The 19865-nt window shown below is 36.2% G+C and overlaps 2 long non-coding RNA genes across 7 annotated transcripts; one reads left to right on the top strand and one right to left on the bottom strand.

Moving 5' to 3' along the window:
- The first annotated feature begins 9241 nt into the window (after nt 1-9241).
- On the top strand, nt 9242-13107 carry LOC127966894 (uncharacterized). 6 transcript variants are annotated; one of them, XR_008155729.1, is made up of 9 exons: nt 9242-9287; nt 9382-9434; nt 9900-10256; nt 10441-10553; nt 11485-11593; nt 11739-11828; nt 11943-12006; nt 12304-12541; nt 12606-13107. It is a non-coding gene; the product is annotated as an uncharacterized LOC127966894 (long non-coding RNA). The 6 variants fall into 6 exon arrangements; XR_008155733.1 differs by having other exon boundaries at nt 9248-9287; nt 10186-10256; XR_008155732.1 differs by having other exon boundaries at nt 9267-9287; nt 9382-9428; nt 10186-10256.
- A 2275-nt stretch (nt 13108-15382) lies between these two features.
- LOC127966895 (uncharacterized) lies at nt 15383-18366 on the bottom strand. The gene is made up of 4 exons (XR_008155734.1): nt 18140-18366; nt 17490-17832; nt 17193-17305; nt 15383-16236 (listed from the first exon to the last, which is right to left on the bottom strand). It is a non-coding gene; the product is annotated as an uncharacterized LOC127966895 (long non-coding RNA).
- Between the last annotated feature and the right edge of the window lie 1499 nt (nt 18367-19865).

The following is a 19865-nucleotide window of genomic DNA, read 5'->3' as shown; positions in this document are numbered from 1 at the left end:
TTGAATTTCGTTTAGAGGTTAAATAGCCTACTGTCAAATTGCAATCTACAGTATTTTGAAGCCCGGGAGTGAATACGCTACTTTGATATGATTGTTTATGGAGATTGTGTAATTGAATAACTTTTGTGATTAAAGTTTTCGTAAAATAATCTAAACGGTCAAGCTCTGGTCAATTTAAGATAGGCCTGCACGAATCCTTTGGTTCGACTTACTCATTAGGTTTAAGTAGGTCTGTAGCCTAGCAAAACTTTATTTATGTCTGGCTTGTGTTCCTCCAACGATCCACAATGTGATTAGATTGCTACTTTTAATATAGGCTACTGTTTTATTATCAAACGATTGCTTATAATGCAAAGATGTTGAGGGGCCCACAGCAGGCCCTGTGTTTACCTTTTATTACAATGCACAAAAGATCAACTTAATGGTCAAACGAGGGAGTGCATTGAAATAAGTGGTAGAGCACGCGTTTCTACTTTATTATTTTCATTATTCCCTTTAATTTCTGAACCACACGTGGTGCACGTGCAAAGGTGTCATTCGAACTCAGGTCGATGCTTCCAAAACTCAAACAAAATTCCATCCGTTTTGGTGTTGTGTTTTCCGTTGTCAAAAACCTCACTGAAACTACTTTGTAGTGTAATTAGCAGTTTATTGATTTAGCAAGTGAAACGTATAATTACCAATACAATCAATCGACTGTCTGAAATTGAATATCAAATCAAGGCAAAATAACTATTTAGCGACAGCTGCCCTGCTATTAAACTGCATTTGGCTTGATGATTGAAGAAAATTCAGAATCACCTTAAATTATTTTTTAGTGTTTGTCCTCGAGAGTCAGACAGATGCCAGCGCGCGCGCACACACACACACACACACACACTTTTTTTTCCCTGTCCCTGTGTCTGTAATATACATGCCTGCAGTGTGCGTTGAAACACATACACACATACAGACAGTAAAATGCGAAACTGTGAAAGAAAAGCAGTAACCAAAAACAATCTATGCAGTGATACAAGTAGCTTAATAAATGAGACAGAAATGATTTGAGTAAATGGCGTTTTACTTCACGCCGTTCCATTGAAAAGTCCTTCACCATGCAGCTTTGGGCAAAAGATGGCAGTCTCAGTGAATGAGAAACTCAGGCATGCTCAAAGCATTTTCCCACCATGCTTTTATAATCAGCGTGACTTTTTATTCATCTACCAGACACAATGAGACAAGCACAAATACTGTTATGAACAAAACATTAGGAAAAGTCTTACACTTAACGAATTTCGTTTGGGAAATTGTTGAAGATAACTTTAGTAAACAACATTCAAATAACCGCTTCAGTTCTACATAGACTACACACAATTGTTTTCAGAGAAAATAGACTATATATTCAGTTTCCCAGACGAATATGTTCAAGGATGCAAATGTATCAAACAAAAATGTTAGGATAATTATTTTATTTCAGTGCGTTTATCTAGGGAACGTTATTGAAAAGAAAATGTGAATAACTGATAAAAATAATCGTCTCTGTATCATATAATGTTCTTCTTACCTTTAGCGAAACTTTACTAAAAATGAATAGCCTATTTAGTGTAGCTACCGAAAGCAGGGCCTATCTCTCCTCCAGTACGAAGACGATGAATCTCCAGCAACAGATGTCCAGGCACAATTCTTGGATTTAAATTATATTTTACAAGAATTGCGTTTGGACAATCAGTCTCTGGGACCCTTTGATCAGCTTATTTTTCAACTCCGTGGAAATATATTCTCTGTGTACACCAACTGAAATCTCACATTGTGTCCCTGTGGCTGTTGGGCCTATTAGTAGATTTTCACACAAGATGGTTTTCTTTTATAACCTGTTTAAACACTTACGTTCCGCATTTCTCATTTGCGCACTTCGCATTTTACTTTTTTATTTACTAAAGTACATCGCTTTGTTTGCTGTAATGAAATAAACAGACAAACCTATGTTAGTTTATAGTTCTGGCACGTACATTTTACCTCAGGATTAACGAATTCGATTTCAGCTTTCTTACTTTTAAACAAAAAGTTACAACCGGTATTTAAAAAAAATATATATAAGTCACGTATTCCTAAACGGGTTTTAACTTATAAACCACAATTTTCATTTTAATCGACTCCATAGTAAAATAAAGATAAATAAAAAAATTACCCTAACATATTTTAGAAAGCTTTTCCTTTGAGAAGAGGGTTAAAAGTTTGACGCGCGTTCAGTGCGCTTGTTAAATCTGGATAGACTAAACCTAAGATAAACCTCAGCTCACCGCATAAAAATAAACACTTTTGGAAAAAAAGAGAGAAATCAAATAAAATGAGCTATAGGAGCAGTTTCGCAAAGTCCTGATTGTTACAGAAGCAGCTCTTCGCCATTTCTGCACCTGTAAGGGCGCACATCCTTGTAGTTCCACCTCTCGACATCAGGCGAAGGAATATCATCTTCTGATGCCGGCAAAACCCGAAAAACTACCAAAAACCATTTCCAGTCGACCCATTTCGATAGTTTAGTTGCCCGTGGTGTGATGTGTCACAGCAAAGCCTCTTCTCTCAACGCAGTGCTGATGAAAATGCGCGGAAGCTTCTGTCCTGTGCGCGCGAGCGCTGTATCCTCACTAACGCAAGCGGAGAAAATGGTCAAATGCGAGAAGGAGGGATGCATTAGGTCGCTCGAAGATCCCTCACGCCCTCAGTAATGCCTTGATGGGACGGTTCTTATGGAATGGCACGGACCATCACGTTCCTATGAAGGCTTTTCTCAAGCTCCCGTAACAATACCGGTGTTGCCACGACGGACGGCGAGAGGGAGTGGGGATGATCTTCGCTTGGTACTGAATTTGAATAACACCATGGGGTGATAAATGTCCATTGTGCTGTAGAAGTAATGAATCTCCACTGTCTTCTATTGCACACAAGCCAGCAGCTGCGAGAGAGGGACCAGCAGCCTCTTAAAGACACAACAGCCCCATTTTCTCCTCAAAAGTGATCACAATCCGTACTCTGTTTATTCTGTCAACACACACTGCATGACGTTTGTTTTCTGGACACCTTTACTAGGGTGAGGAAAGCTAGTACAACGCTGTAACCAGGCACTTACGTAAAATGCATGACCACTTGATCATTTTAAAACAAACCAAATGTCCTCAAAAAAAAGAAAGAAAGAAAGACAGAAAGAAGGAAAAGAAAAAAATAGGCTAATAATAATAATAACAATTTATTGTTAGGCTATTATTAGGCCTTATTATTATTATTATTATTAAACAATACTGTACATGTTTAAACACATTTTTCCACTAAAAGAGAACTATAGCCTACCCTACAAAAAAAAAAAAAAGATTTCACTAACGTTATCGTCTATCTGTTATAGTTTAACAAAAACAATATTTTACTTGTAATTTCAATGAAGACTTATAAATATCTCTGAGTAGCCTACTAAATATATAGGCTATATATAAATTATAAAACGTTGAGGCTACATTCAGTAACATTACTGCATTTTTTGGGTGAAGAAAAAAAAAACCTGGCATTTCACTTCACTGTTATTTTTTCAACCCATGTTTCCCCCCTTGTATATTTGTGAATAAACCATCCACCAGTTACTGGTTTTGTGGTAGATAGTCTAAATGCAAAACTATTTCTCTAAAGGTTTTAAAAAATGTGTACATTGTGTATATGTTTCACTTCAAATCCAAAACACTACGAAACGTTCTCTTATAACATCAGATATAAACATATTTTAGTTCACTCGCAGTTTCACCTCAGAAAGCGCGAAAACACTTTTATTTTTTTATTTTTTTTCCTATGATGGATTAGATTAAGCAGGTGTTTCCGGTGAGATACTTAAAAGAAAAATAGTTAAAGATTATTTATTACATCTACCGCCCGATATACAAGAATAAGCCTTCTAATCTAAGCAAAGTGCTGAGGTAACATATTCAAAACCATCAAAATCATCTAACATTAACTCCCGCTCGAGCGCTCATCCCGTCAGCGTGACTAGCGCGAGCTGAAGGATCCCCTCGACGTCCCTTTTCTCCTAATAAATCATGGCCTAACTCCCGCCTCCTGGGCACTGCTCCTCCCTCTTAAAGTGAAACTATTTTATTCTTTCATCTGTCTGTGTGAAGTAAGCGAGTTAACCTCCTCTTCAGTTCCGCGGGGTGTCTCGCCCGCGTGCAATCCATTGCTCATTTGGCGCTAAAAGCGTCTTTCCCGCCGCCGCCTTTTCACAGTCAAGCATTCAATAGCACCAATCCACTTGAGAGGGTTAACCGCTATCCAGAGTAATAATGCTTGTTTAATACGAGTATTAACAGAACCCCTCTGACGTTTAGATTTAATTGATGGCTTTTACGTATAGCTTAATGGAAGGGTTGTGCTTTGAATTGCATTTTAAAGAGAAAGTCTGTGCTAGCCTGACACACTTTTCACACGAGCAAATGTTAGGTAGGGTAGGGTTATTTTTGAAATGCAGTTTATATATAGACACAAGTCTTTACTACAAAATAAAAGCTGTTTAACTTCTACACTAATGTTAAGTTCACTAGATTACTTGTGTGATGACACACGTGTATGAAATGTGTATGAGATGTGTATGAAAACACCACTTAAAAAAGGTTTGCACTAAGCAATTGCTAGATCTTACAATGAATCACAAAGGAACAGCAAGTAGGCTAAATAACATTGAATTACACAAGGAATTTTGTAGTAGGAAGACTGAAATAGTATTTTCTTGTAAATCATACTCCAAAAAAATCAATTTTACAGTGAATATATGAAACAGCGGACATGCCATTGTAAAAAAAAATCTAGGTAATAAACTGACATAAATACATAACTAATCAAATAAATAAATACCCTGATAATAATAATAAAATAGAAAAAAAAGAATGTACACTCTTTAAAATAATGTCTCTTTATTTGTATCTTTGTTTCCATGAAGAACATTTAATACCCAAACTAACACTGAAATAAACATGGAATTTTGAAGTAGAAAGTAAATAGAATTTAATTTATTTAATTATTGATTTTAATTTACATTTTCTAATCATACTCCAATTGTTTTTACAGTGAATATGATATGAAATAGCAGAATGTAATTGTATAAATTCTAGTTAATAAACTGTAAAAAAATAAATAATAATAGTAATAATAATAATTTATTGGATGTACACTCTTTAAAAAAATTAATGTTCTTTATAGGTATCCTTGGTTTCATGAACATCCAAAAAAATCTTTCCATTGCACATAAGTTTCTTTATAGTGGAGAAATAGCAAGTAACACTGAATGTTCTTTGCGAAACCCAGTATGTTTCTTCTGGCATTATTCAATGGCATATTTATGATGATTTTTATATTGGAATTACATTGGAATATGATTCACGAACATAAAGACATTTTGAAACCAGTAGTTTTACACCAGTGAGTTGCTTTCTATTTTCTGGATTTCTAGGCTTCTTCGCATTGTGGTACTCAACAAATTTGAAACTCAGATGCAACAAACCTCTAGCAGGGAGAAAAATCCACAAAACTCAAGTTGCCCAGTGGGCCAGCTGGGCAGGATATTGTCATGTCATGCACATCAGGACAGTGGGAAACATTGATTTGTTTTGGCACTGTGCTTTCCCTTTTCACAGATAAATGTTTAACCCAGAAGCTGAAAGGAGCGGTGGGGGAGAGGAGTCCAGATCCACGGGGTAGGCAATGAAACTGGTCCTCTGAGGAAAAGAGGAGGAGGGGAACAATGGACCAGGGAGATTTCCAAAATAAGCTTTCCCAGATGAAGGCATCTCAAGCGCACTATATAATCTAAACAAGATAGACTGGATCAATGTACACCTAGACCATCTGTGAGAAGATGCTTATAGAGGATAATGAGCTAAAGAAACTTTAATAGTTTATGTATTACGACTGGCTATATAACCATAAAGGACAATTTGTTAGCTTTCATTATTGACATTTTTCACTTTTACTCATGCTAAATTCTGCCAACATACTCCACAACCTGCAGAAATAAACTCTAACTGCAAATCACACCTAATGCGACTCTGTATGATGATGAAATCTTTTGTTGCTGGAAATTATGAAGATTGCTGTAGATTTCAGATTTGGTATTTGCTTGTGTTTTATCTTGAAGTTGTCAAATTTAAGTAATGTGTGTCTAAAAAGGCTTAGTGTTGTTTCCAATAAAACAATATTTTTGTGCTGATGTCATTATCACAGTTTATTTTTCATTACTCGCCATTGGCTTTATTCCATCACAACTGCGTTATAGATTTTCTTCACGTAAGTGCAATCTATAAATAGTATAGAGTATCTGCCTGGACTGGATATATTAAAGAACAAAACGATGCGTACAACAGCCTCGGGATATCTACCATCTCCAGGACATCTGTGATTTCAGAGGAAACATCAGTTCCTCAATGGATTCGCAGTAGGTTTTTTAGCTTCATTTTTTATTATATCAGATTTGAAAGACTAAGTGATGTTTTCACTGGTTGGATGTATAATAGTTCATATAGTTGCTAATTTGCTGTTCTCATATTTTTTGTCATTTACTGCATTACTAATCCTAGTATTATTGCTCCTTAAAAAAAGAAACGCCAACCTTCAATAGTAAACTTCAGTCCTGCATCACTTGTGTTACAGACACAAATCGTGCAGCTAGTTAAGATGTTGATATTACTTTTTAAAGTTATTACACCAATGAAATCCTACAGTCAGTATGTACAGTACACATTACTATTCAGATTTTTTGAATATATATTTTATATATATCACATGTATTATATTTTATTTATTATTTTAACAGTGAAATATCACAAACTTTAAGAAGTGGCTGTTAGATTCAAATTTAGCACACAGAGAAAATATTATTTTACTTGTAAATTTTGACGATTTTGCACAATCCCCATGTGGGATATTGCACACATGTCGAAATATTAGAGCGTTAAATATTTGATGACATCATTATAGCTAATGACATGAAGTGTGTTGCAGCAACAACAACAACAACAACAAAAAAAGTGTGGCACTGGATTAATTTCTGACACTCTTCTTGTTTCCAGCATTCCGGACGCTTCTTGTTAACTTCCTGCACCCCATGCTTAGTTAGCAAACTGTGGAGGAGGTCTGTATACATAGGTCTGTCTCATAGTCTCTCTCACACTTTCTCTTGTTGCCCCCTTCACTAAGGGGAAAAAAAGGCATACAAATTCTTTCACTGTGGTTGGCTGGTTGCCAGGCAACACAGACAGTAAGTGAAGCAGCGGTGACTTAGGTTAAAGAGTCTACTGGGAAATTCAACCCTTGTTGTAGGTTTCACAGAGCCACGGTGCTTTAAGTACACACATCCACTCTCAACAAAGCCACAACAACAAGAGACACTGGCTTTTCAAAATGATTTCAATGCTGTCTTATCAGTTCACAAGAGTTAATAGTTCATTCACAGAAATCAAAAATCGCAGTGCAAATAAAACTTCAAAGGAACAGTCAATGAAGTGCTTTTATTTTGAAATGAACGCCGCTGGACAGTTCATTTAAGCAAGCTGGCTGCAACTACTGAAAGGACTTAATTAGGCCATAATACCATTTGCCAGCTGTTAAATCATAGAGAAAGTAATAAAGCAATAGAGAAGATGGCACTATCTGGAGTCCTCAGGTGCACTTGCTCTTACCATTAGGCAAATTGCACCACAGTCTGTGCTTATGTTGTTCACGGAAGCAAAACCTGTCTGTCGTTACTGCTGGAAGTTAAAGGAACAATTCAAAGTCTGAAAATAAAGCTTATTCACCATTATGTCATTTAAAACCTTTCATTCTTGTGAAGAACAAAAAACAAGATGTTTTGAAGAATGTTCAAGTTGCTCTGTTCCTGACAGTGACTCTAAAGAGCTGTTACACTTCACAAGTGACAGAAAAACAAAAACATAAACCACCATGAAAACAGACATTTAAAGTTCATTCAAAAATTTGATTTGGAGCAGCACGAGGGACTGAATTATAATTTTTTTTTTGAGTGTAAATGCATGCAATATGCATTTACAAAATAGATCACATTTACAAAAGCCCTTACATTTCAGTTGCAGATAGAAGGTTCCATTTTGTCAATTTTAAATCTCATTTATGCTTTTTCAAATATAGAACTTCGTGTTCAAGAAAGAATTTAGTGTTATTGATTACGAGTTTGCACATTTAATCTTATGCAAACGTGAATGAGATTTGGAAAAGGAGTGAATTGAAACATGTTCTTATATAGTATATTTCACACAACACTATTAGGAATATTTATTTTGTGTACCTCCCTCAACTTTACTGCACTGGGTAAAGTATGGACAAAACCAGCGACTGGATTGTTTTGACCCAGCGAATGGGTTAAATATTTAACCCAACCTTCTGTGTGTTTAAAAAGTATGGCTAGCTTAAAAATCAGACACAATCATGCAATAATCAAAAGGTGAACATTTATTAATAAGCAATTCATAAAAATAAAAATAAATCAAGTTTTAGATTGTTGGTGTTTGGTGGGTCTTACTTCATTATGTAACAGCAATGGTTAACAGAAGTGTGTTTAGCAAAGCGTGTGCTTAAAAAGGTGTCACTGAATCCCAACTCTACTGATGGAACAAAATCACTGCAACTGCTATAGATTTACAGAGGCAATTTCATCTAAGTGCTTTGGTCATCCTGCAGTATTGGCCAAGTGGGAACATATGAGCTGCCCAGTGGTCTGATTACCAGTCAATTTATCTATACTACCAACACATCCCCAGTAGCTCTCCTTCCTCAAGATGCATGTTTTTGTTTTATCAGCCACAAAGACAGTGAATAATTGAAATGCATTTCACTTTCACAGTAGTGCTGGTGGTATTATTAGTCAGACTCAATCTTTTTTGTGCTTCAGAAGGTGGTTAGTATATTTAAAATGGCATACTACCATAAACTGGAAAAGAAAAAGAAACCTTTCACTCAGAAATTCCTAGTCAATTTAGTCAATCCTAGTCAAAACAATTCCGAAGTAATAGTAATAGTAAGTATTGGTAACATTTACCAATTAACTCCAACAGTCTTAACTTTGAAAAATCAAGGTAATTACTTTGCAGAAACTAAAAATGATATACCATTCTATATATGAATATATGTATCACTGTGTGTCATATGAATGCAGTCTGTACCAACAAGTCCTCCAACTCATACGACCGTATGGGTCGTTTGTCACTATCCATAAATACGTCCCACACGAGCGTTCTCTAAATTAGCGCCCCTATTGGCAACAGGAGGTATGATAAATGAACTTTCGCCTAAATGCATTGTGGGTTTATTTTAACATGTTCGCTATTTGCGTTTTGAATTGTTTGATTTAAACTCTCCCAGATGTTCGTGGATTTTGATGATATGGATTTTAGATGACTTCGAGACATGTACAGGTAAGGTTTTCTCCCGTCTCATAAAGTAGTCGATCGTTTATGAATAATATGAGTTTTTATTTTCAAATCGATACTGGACACTGTATGTCCTATTAAACCAGTTTGACGTTCAAATCATTTAATCGAAATCTGCAGCTTTATAAAGTTAGTTTTCATTGTGATATTCGTTTGAAATTCGCCTGTGGTGGAAAGAGGTCATGTAAAAGTCGCGCATTTACCATGTTTTTACCATAGTAACATGTCGCTGAACCATGTCACGTGTTATAAAACCTCAGTAACCACAACTCAATGTATCTCCCGTCATAACTGTAGTTTTACTTTGGTATTTGTAGTATAAACACGTTACCATGCTTTTCACCACAGTAACTGTGCTTATTGTGTACTCTTTAGTTAAGTAACACATTTGCCATGCCTTTAATACCTTTTTGTAATGTAATTGTGATTCAGTGTTTTTTTTTTTTTCAGTTTTGCAGTTTCTTCATATCACATACATCTCCAGCTCCTACAACAACATTCAGTGTCCAGCAGCTCTTTATGATGCTCTCTCTCTCTCTCTCTCTCTCTCTCTTTCTCTCTCACTCTCTCTCTCTCTCTCTCTCTCTCTCTCTCTCTCTCTCTCTCATTTTCCTTTCCTATTTTTCTGAACTGTAATTCATAAATAAGTCACACATATTTTTCTTTCTTTCTCTTGTTCATCATGGCATATTTTCACAGCTCAGAATCAGATTTTGATCAGTTCTTGTATTAACAGGGAACTTGTACTCGAAGCTCAACTTGAAGAAGTTTCCAGTGAAGATGAAGTCCTTCAAAGGTTCGACACAGGTAATGTTGAAGATATGTAGTTATAACTGATTTACTTTAATTAATTTATCCTTACTTTATGTTAATAACCTTCCTTATAGTCCTTCCTTTCAAATATTTTGTTCACAGATCATTTCTAACACACTGTCTAAACATGTATGTATTAAAACAACAACAACAACTTGTTACTTTTTCTTTATTCCAGCTGAAAAGGAAGACCATGGGCCTGTCAAACCTTGTTTGTGGAGAGGGATGAATTTGACCATCTTGTGTGTTTACGGAGAAGACCAAAAGCTGCTAAGGCAGATATTTCCAGAGGTACGTCTGTGTTGATCTGAGCACCTCGACAGAACTTTACTGCAGTTACATTTTGCACCGAATTTTATGTTTTTTACTTTTTTAAATACCTCACGACCCCATCAGTACAAACCCTGTGCTATGTCAAAGTATTAATAATTCAAACAATTTCAGCAAATTCATATGATATTGTACAAGCGTACTCTCCAGCTTTTCCTCCTGCTGTCATTGACCATCGCCTCAGCTCTCATGCAGACTGTGTCCATTTTAAGTAGTCAGAGCGTTATATCCTAAAGTTTATATTGAGTCCACTGTATTCTTTATTAGCACCGTCTTAACCCGTTCTAACAGTACATGATATCTGTCCGCACCTCACAGTCTGCCTTTATTTCCATGTTGATTTTAATTGAACACGTCTGTTTAAAAGCAAGTCAGGAAATGCTGTGTAACTTGTCATGTGACACATCAGATCTTCAGTTAATTTGGCCAAATTAGATCATTTAAGGCTGTTCACACCAAGAATAGTAACTACAAAAACTATTTTAGCATCCACACCAACATCAACCAATGATAAAGTTATGTTTATTAATATACACACTGCAGCGACGTTGATGTCTGCCACTTTAAATGATCAAGCTTTTGAAATGTGCATTTTGATTGGCTGTTTAATGTTCATCAGCTGGAAAATATATTCCACTGATGTTGTTCCTCTGTGTCATTAAGTATGGACTCATCCTTGGTATGAAGAGGTCTTTAAACTGCTTACAACAATCCTGCTGCATGTTATAGTGTAGAAAATAATTGAGAATAATATAGCTTGAAGATACAGCTTTCTTCCCTCTCATTTTGTTAAACTCAAACGCAAGATTTTGCCTTTCTTTGCTTGTTTGTCTTCATCTTAGTCCTTTACTCTCTCCACTCACTCACACATTCTCTCTTGCTCTGTTGTAAGGTACAAACAGAGCGGATGGTTGCATGATGGCCTCTTTCAGGTTTGTCAACTGAATGTCTACTAGTGTGGCTCAGCAAGTTCCTGTCATGATCAGCCCTCTCCAAGAAAGGTTTGTAGAAAATTGTAATCAATATTCATTTAATCCTCTAACCTGAATCTTTTGGTGAATTTACTTAATTATATCTGTCTTAATTCATATGTAATAAGCAATAGTAATTAAACATGGGGTTAATAGACATATTTTTGTTTTACAGCTGAAGAGCAAAAACACAAAGAACATCAGTCCTGTTGGGGATGAGGAATGAACATGGCTCTATTGTGCCCAAACAGAAAAGAGTGAAAAGGTGCTCATCCCCATTGATGTGTCTGTATTCAAGCAATGCATTAGTACAGCATATGATGTTGATCTCTATTCAAGTCAGCAATTATCATTTTTCACATATACATCTTTTTATAAGTCCTAGAATGAACAAATCATCAGGGCATCATTTCTGGAATTTGGGCAGAAAATGACTGAATATGGTGAGTACTGACACCTGCACCTGTATTCACCAAAACTATTTTTCTTATGGACTTACAGTTTTTGAAGGAGGATGAAGTCAGTTGATGGAGAAATGAAGAACGAGATGTGTTGTATATGAAGACTTCAGATGCAAAAGCCTTTAAGTTCTGTATGAAATGTTCTTCTAAGAAGAATTTTAGAAGAAAACTTCAGGTGGAACTTAGATGCCTTTGCATCTGAAGTCTTCATATGTACTATGAGTTTTCAATACATAACTGATTTGTTATGACTGTTTTTATTATTTTCTACTTGTACAGAAAGACTGCAGTAGAAGGAAAGCTGGTACTGAGAACATTTGTCTTCACTCCAGACTAAAGAGAAGCGGGTCTGAGGCCAGAGATGGAGGAGTCAATGGTCACCAAATGCAGCGCTGCAGCCTGAAACTGTGAAGACTGAATTCCCAAACAGCTGTGTGACTGCACAGATGTTACGGCCATAAAAGAAACTTCACAACTGAGAGCCCATACCTCCAACAACCTTCAACAGGAATCAATGGTATGTCCATTACAACAATTCTAAATAATAATATATAATTGACACAATGATTTTGTCTCTCCAGGACATCTACGCAAGGTTTTTCTTTTGTTGAGGACCGTCAGAGACTCCAGCCACACGAGCCATGGATTGCTCTCAACATCACCATCAGACAGACATTATCACAGAACCAGCACCAGCAGACTGCAAAACAAGTTCCTTCAACAGGCAATCAGACTGAACTGAACTCGTACCAGTAACACCACACACACACACACACACACACACACACACACATACACATACACACACCAGCAGCCTCATACTGTGTGCACTGCACTCTATCAGCTACACTGACTGGACTCTGACTCACTATTATTCTGCAACCTGATATTCTGTTTGCACTAATTCATACTGTACTGAAAGTGAAAGTGACGTGACATACAGTCAAGTATGGTGACCCATACTCAGAATTTGTGCTCTGCATTTAACCCATCCGAAGTGCACACACACAGAGCAGTGAACACACACACACTGTGAACACACACCCGGAGCAGTGGGCAGAGGTATATCTACAGTATACAGTGATTGTTAATTGTTTTCATTTTGTTCTCTCTGTATAGTATAGTATTGCACTATATTTTCTACCTGTATTGAGCTCTTATGTATACGGTTTATATTTTTGATACTGTATATGTGTTGCAAATATATTCAGTACTTGTCATGCTGCAGTTTGCAGAAAAGCATTTTACCACCTGTATACTTGCATTCATGGTATTGTGATAATAAAATGATTTGATTTGAATTGGTCACATGACTTGTTCATCAGTTGTATTGTTGTGCTGGATAACAATTGCAAATTGTTTATGACATTGAAGAAGATCATGATAGAGACATGGATTTGAAGAAAACCAGGAGAGCTCTGATGATGAGAAGGAAACTGGATGTGATTCTTTGGTGCTCAAGACATTTCACCATGCCTTCATCTGGGTTTCTTCATCTGATTAAAATAAAATGGTTTTAATGTAACCCATTTTTATTTCACTTGAATATAATTTGTCTTAATATGCTTCTTTATCTGTCTTTATGCTGCATCCTAGTAAAATATTGCGTATGGTGTTGGATAATCAAGTATGGTGAATATTCTGTACTAGAGATGGTTTTTTGGTAGATACACCATTTAATTTTGTAAACAACACATATAATCACCATGGTTGTTTTGATGAAGACATGAACATTTAGTAATATTAATGAAATTCAGTTAGATGAAGAGCTGCATTAGAAGAGACTGCATGGACTTCATGCACAACTGAAGGTGATGAATCAAGGAAAGATCAACATGAATCCTGTTCTGTATTATAATGAAGATGTTCATGCACATTACTGATGTCTAGCTCCTGAGCAGGACAAAGATGAGACATTCTTTACAGAGATTTATGAATTAGGTATTTTATATTATGATTCTTTAAATTGCATGAATTGTATGGAACCATAAACTGCACACTGTCACACATTGTCTTACTGAATGACACATTGGCCTTGTCTGATGAAATGTCAGAATATGTATTTGTTGTCTTTGTTTACTATTAGCACTGTATTATTGCTCTTGATCTTATGAAATAAATTGAGCTCTTTCCAAATGGGCACTTATGTTGATTTTCTGGTGTCTTAATTCTAAGATAACTATGACTTCCAACTTACATAATGGTATGCTTTTGAAAAGACAACCTACAAAATGTGTCTCAACAGTTTGTTGCCAATGATGAGAATAGAGCTGTGCATTTTTTTCCTGCCCTTCCATCCCCAGGGGCCCAGTAGAGTCCCCTTGAAGAGCAAAACAATTAACATTCCAAATGGCTGTAAATCAAAATCTGATTATAGTTTCAAAAAGAAAATTGGTAGGACAACTCATTATGCTATGTTTACTAAATAATGTTTGGCACAGCTTTCAAACATTCATAGAAAAGTGCTATACATGTGTTTATAAAAGTACTCTTAGTAAAATAAAAAATGTCAGCCTGCCTCTCACATATGTCATATAACTTTGCACAATAAACATGCTTAGATATCCCTTTGTTTAAAAAAAGAAGTATTTTTCACAATTTCATTATTAAACATTTTAAACTACATTGCCCATAAGCCTTAGCCATTCTATCGATGGAAAGTGAAAGTCATGGCGCTGTTTTTTGTAGTTCAATTAAGTTATGTTCAGGTTTAAGGTTAGGATCTCGGTAAAGAGGTAATTTCACAAAATATAGCAATGCACCATTGTTAACTGAAGGTACTATTGACGTAATAATTACAGCAAAATTTACTTTGCAACATTAAACGTTTTTTAATTTGGGCTAAAAGAAAGTCCAGTCACAGCGAGTCCTCGAGTGCCAAGTGGATTTCAAAGCCAATGAAAATCCAGTTGAGCAGAAGCGACACCCTTACTTGTCCATATACGGCCATTCATGACAGGCTTTTCCGGGTTCTTGTGGTGAATTTATTTTCACCCACTAAATATAAAACTAAAATGACGGATTTGCATTGTGGGGTAAACCTGATTCAGCAATAGATTTGTTGATTACAGTTATTTATTTTCAAACAAGGGCCTCATATTTGCGATTATACACATTCTTTACCCTAATATTAATGTACAATATTTAAGCTCAACATTTTTGCATATACTGTATGAAAAAATAATATTATATTTATATATTTATAGTGTATTAAATGTATACATTTAATCACTTGTGTGTTTTTTGGAGATGTATTTACAATCTTGCAATTTTTAGCTCTACCAGTTAAACTACAGAAAAAAAGGAAAATAATAATAAAAATAAATAAATAAATACAATTTAAAAAACACAGGGATAATTTTTTTTTAGTAATTTCCATATCAGTGTTTATTGATATGTCAAACTTTTCAGACAAACAATGCAAATAACACCATTCTTTCTCTCTAGTTTGTCACTATGAAGAAATAAAAACAAAAAAATAATATATTATTGTGAAATATAACAACTTTTAAAAATTACTGATTGATAAAGTAACTAATAGGTACAGACAGAATTATGTAATAGAAAATCCCTTTAAAACTAAATTGGCTAATATAAAAATATATATATAAAATAAAAAAAATGAATAAATAAATAAAAATTGTCAATTTGTTTGCAGAGAAGTTTATAAAATGCCAAATAATATTTTTACAAACCAGGAGTTGCAAGGCACCAGCTGAAATCATATTCTTTTCTTTCATTTAAAAGTGATTAACTAATTAGAAAAATATTGTTAAGACTAATATTTCACATGATTACCTCTTAATCTCCTGTAATCACTGATCGCTTCTGTTGTGAACATATGCAAGACAAACTAAAACGGTTATTAATAATTATATTTTATAAATCATTTTCAGCTGGAAAATGCATTTCTATCATTAAATGACCTTAAAGGTCACACACACACACACACACACACACACATATATATATATATATATATATATATATATATATATATATGGCATATAGAATACAGTAGGTGGGATGGTGATAGTGACAGGAGTGTTCACAGTAGAGATGGGAGTGTTGACTAGAGGAGAAATAATACAAGTAGACATGCTAACGACTGAGAGCAGATGTGCCACACAAGAGAGAGTGATGTGGATGCTTTTGGAAGGGCTGCTATTGTGGAGAGCTGATGGAGAAGGACTCAGTAATCTGTCAGAAATCCTGCAAGACAGGAAAAAATTGAATTTATAACATGATGAATAATTAAAACATTGACAACAAATGAAAGTGACGTGACATACAGCCAAGTATGGTGACCCATACTTAGAATTCTTGTTCTGCATTTAACCCATCCAAAGTGCACACACACAGCAGTGAACACACACACACGGAGCAGTGGGGATCATTTATGTTACGGTGCCCGGTGAGCAGTTGGGGGCAGCGCAAAAAAAGTCGTATTGCCGGGCCGAGACTCAAACCCACAACTTTATGGTTAAGAGTCAAACTTTCTAAGCACTAAGCCACGACTTCCCCCTAGCAACGGGCTAGTGGTTAAAGACAACATAACTGCAGCGTGTATAATAATAAACAGAACTTTATCATTTGTTGGTAGCGATGCTAAAATAGTCATTATAGTTATTGTTCTTGTTGTAAACACCTTTAAATGATCTAATTTGGTCAAATAAATTAAAGACCTGGGGCCGGTTGCATAAACTGCTTAAACTAATCTTTAAAAAAGTTAGCCATATAATTTGATTTACTCTAGACTTGTCATAATTGTTTAAAGTCAGTTACAAAAACATAGATTGGTCCAATTTTACTAAGAAATATGATTATCTCTTGGTTAACTGCTAGTTGGTCACAGTCTTAACATAATAGCTATGTTTACGCAACCGGCCCCTTTTGTGTCACATGACAAGTTACACAGCATTTCCTGACACAGTCTGCATGAGAGCTGAGGCGATGGTCAATGACAGCAGGAGGAAAAGCTGGAGAGTACGCTTGTACAATATCATATGAATTTGCTGAAATTGTTTGAATTATTAATACTTTGACATAGCACAGGGTTTGTACTGATGGGGTCGTGAGGTATTTAAAAAAGTAAAAAACATAAAATTCGGTGCAAAATGTAACTGCAGTAAAGTTCTGTCGAGGTGCTCAGATCAACACAGACGTACCTCTGGAAATATCTGCCTTAGCAGCTTTTGGTCTTCTCCGTAAACACACAAGATGGTCAAATTCATCCCTCTCCACAAACAAGGTTTGACAGGCCCATGGTCTTCCTTTTCAGCTGGAATAAAGAAAAAGTAACAAGTTGTTGTTGTTGTTTTAATACATACATGTTTAGACAGTGTGTTAGAAATGATCTGTGAACAAAATATTTGAAAGGAAGGACTATAAGGAAGGTTATTAACATAAAGTAAGGATAAATTAATTAAAGTAAATCAGTTATAACTACATATCTTCAACATTACCTGTGTCGAACCTTTGAAGGACTTCATCTTCACTGGAAACTTCTTCAAGTTGAGCTTCGAGTACAAGTTCCCTGTTAATACAAGAACTGATCAAAATCTGATTCTGAGCTGTGAAAATATGCCATGATGAACAAGAGAAAGAAAGAAAAATATGTGTGACTTATTTATGAATTACAGTTCAGAAAAATAGGAAACGAAAATGAGAGAGAGAGAGAGAGAGAGAGAGAGTGAGTGAGAGAGAGAGAGAGAGAGAGAGAGAGAGAGAGAGCATCATAAAGAGCTGCTGGACACTGAATGTTGTTGTAGGAGCTGGAGATGTATGTGATATGAAGAAACTGCAAAACTGAAAAAAAAAAAAAAAACACTGAATCACAATTACATTACAAAAAGGTATTAAAGGCATGGCATTGTGGTTAATGATTTTTAACTACAAATACCACAGTAAAACAGTTATCATGGTAAAAAAAAAATATGGTAAGTGTTGTGGTCACTGGTCATTTCAGATTCGTTGCGATTGCCACACATTCGTTCACTGGCATTCACAACATATTTGTAAAGAAAACGTCAAACTGCACTTACTTTGACATTAATTGCAGACAATCAGAACAGTACCTTAAAAAATAAACCATAAAATAAAATTGTTTACAAACCTGGACAACAACGCATGGTAAGATGTTGGGTCACGCCTCCTTTTTTTGGGTGGTAACGATGGTAACGACAGTCAAAGGTCATTTGATGACGACACACCCGACAAACGAGACTGTCGTAATACGGCCGCTAGAGGGCGCTTGATTTTAAAACGTAATAATAGGTCGTAATATGCTGCTTGCACAAACGACCTATGTGGTCGTTTTTAAGAGGAGGACAGTCTCGTCTGTACGCTTGTCATGTCACGTCACTGCCGTTCACAATTCTTTCCCGTGGCTTCATGACACAATAAATTGCCCAACAGATGTGCACTTGAGAATCTAGCCAAAATAAGCAACAGGTCCTTCAGGTACCATACACTTATTGTTTTTCATGTACTATGTAGAAGCAAAATATGCAAATATGAATGCAGTTTAAATGAAGTTTTATACTTTTGTGCTAATGAAGTTGATCATATGAATGTGCTCTACCTGCGTTGAATTGGTTGATTAGCCGAACACACTTCTCCCAAACTTTGTTAATAAAACATCATCTAACAAAATGTTCATCCATCTCAAGTGCAACACCATACCAGGTGTGCTACCAAGCAAGTTTACTCATTATATGACGTAAATATCAAAATGTATTCATTCACAAATCATGCACTAGGGTAATGTTTTGTAGTCATAACATATTATTTTGCAAGGACCTGTACAAAAATAAGCCTTTATTTATTGATAATCTACCCCTCTGATCATAATTTGTATGAACCGCAATAAAAGTTGAATGTAAAAATGTGTGTATAAGTATGTTTTTTTGAGTTTTTCCAATGGTCCTATGTTGCATTAAACATGCTGTTGTTGCATTCCTTTCAAAACACAGCTGATGTCTTTTTACAAATCAAACTTCCCAAAACGCTTCGGTCAAGATTCAAACAAATTTGACAAACTGACATTCATTCAGTGTTGGCCTGTCACTTCACGACTGCTGAGTAAGTTTGCACGATTGAGCTGAGCGTGGGACCGTGAGTGACATTTATTGAGCTGATGAGCCGTGAGACGTCTGTATGGGAACATGTTATTGATTATCACAACGCTGGACGAAGTTCGAGGCTTTCCCATAGTGTCCCAGCTGCCCTTTTGGGGATTTTGACTGACCAGCAGACCCCCCGCACCTCCCATCCCCTTCACTTGTATGCCACATGCTTCATATATCCATAGGCTCACGACAGACCCCCCACTGGGCATGGGATAAAGTGGCTTAATCAAAGTTATCCAGGGGGGGGAAATGTCCCCACCTTCTCTGAATAAATGTTTGGGCCCGGACTAGTTGTCTTGTGTGCCCCCGACCCCCCGCCACACCCTGCTGCCCTGCTCCTCAGACCTTTGACCCAGCAGTGAAAAGTTAGTTGGGATGTTGGTGAACTCTCTCAGGGTTGGCTGTGCTGAAAGCGCTGGGAAAGTGCCCTCCGAGGGCCATGGGGTTGGAAGGGTAGGTGTGGGTACCACGAAACGACACTCCCTTTGACCCAAGTCTCCAGACCAGGCCTGAACACAGCGCTAATTTAATTGTTACAGGCAGTGCAACGGCCCAATGATAGCAGGGCCACTTGAAAGCCTCTGAAATCAGTTTCGCTGGATGTCAGCTGTATTCCGTTCACTCTCTCAGCGCCTTTATCTCTTTGTTCTTTGTAGGCTGTTTTCTTTTCTGATTACGCCCTCCAAGGTTTTGCTCTTCAGCAGCATCTCC

The sequence above is a fragment of the Carassius gibelio genome, chromosome B10 (assembly GCF_023724105.1).
Source record: "Carassius gibelio isolate Cgi1373 ecotype wild population from Czech Republic chromosome B10, carGib1.2-hapl.c, whole genome shotgun sequence".
In the NCBI taxonomy this organism is placed as follows: Eukaryota; Metazoa; Chordata; class Actinopteri; order Cypriniformes; family Cyprinidae; genus Carassius; species Carassius gibelio.
Note: the sequence above shows the minus strand (reverse complement) of the source record. Positions and strands in the feature narration are given on the sequence as shown.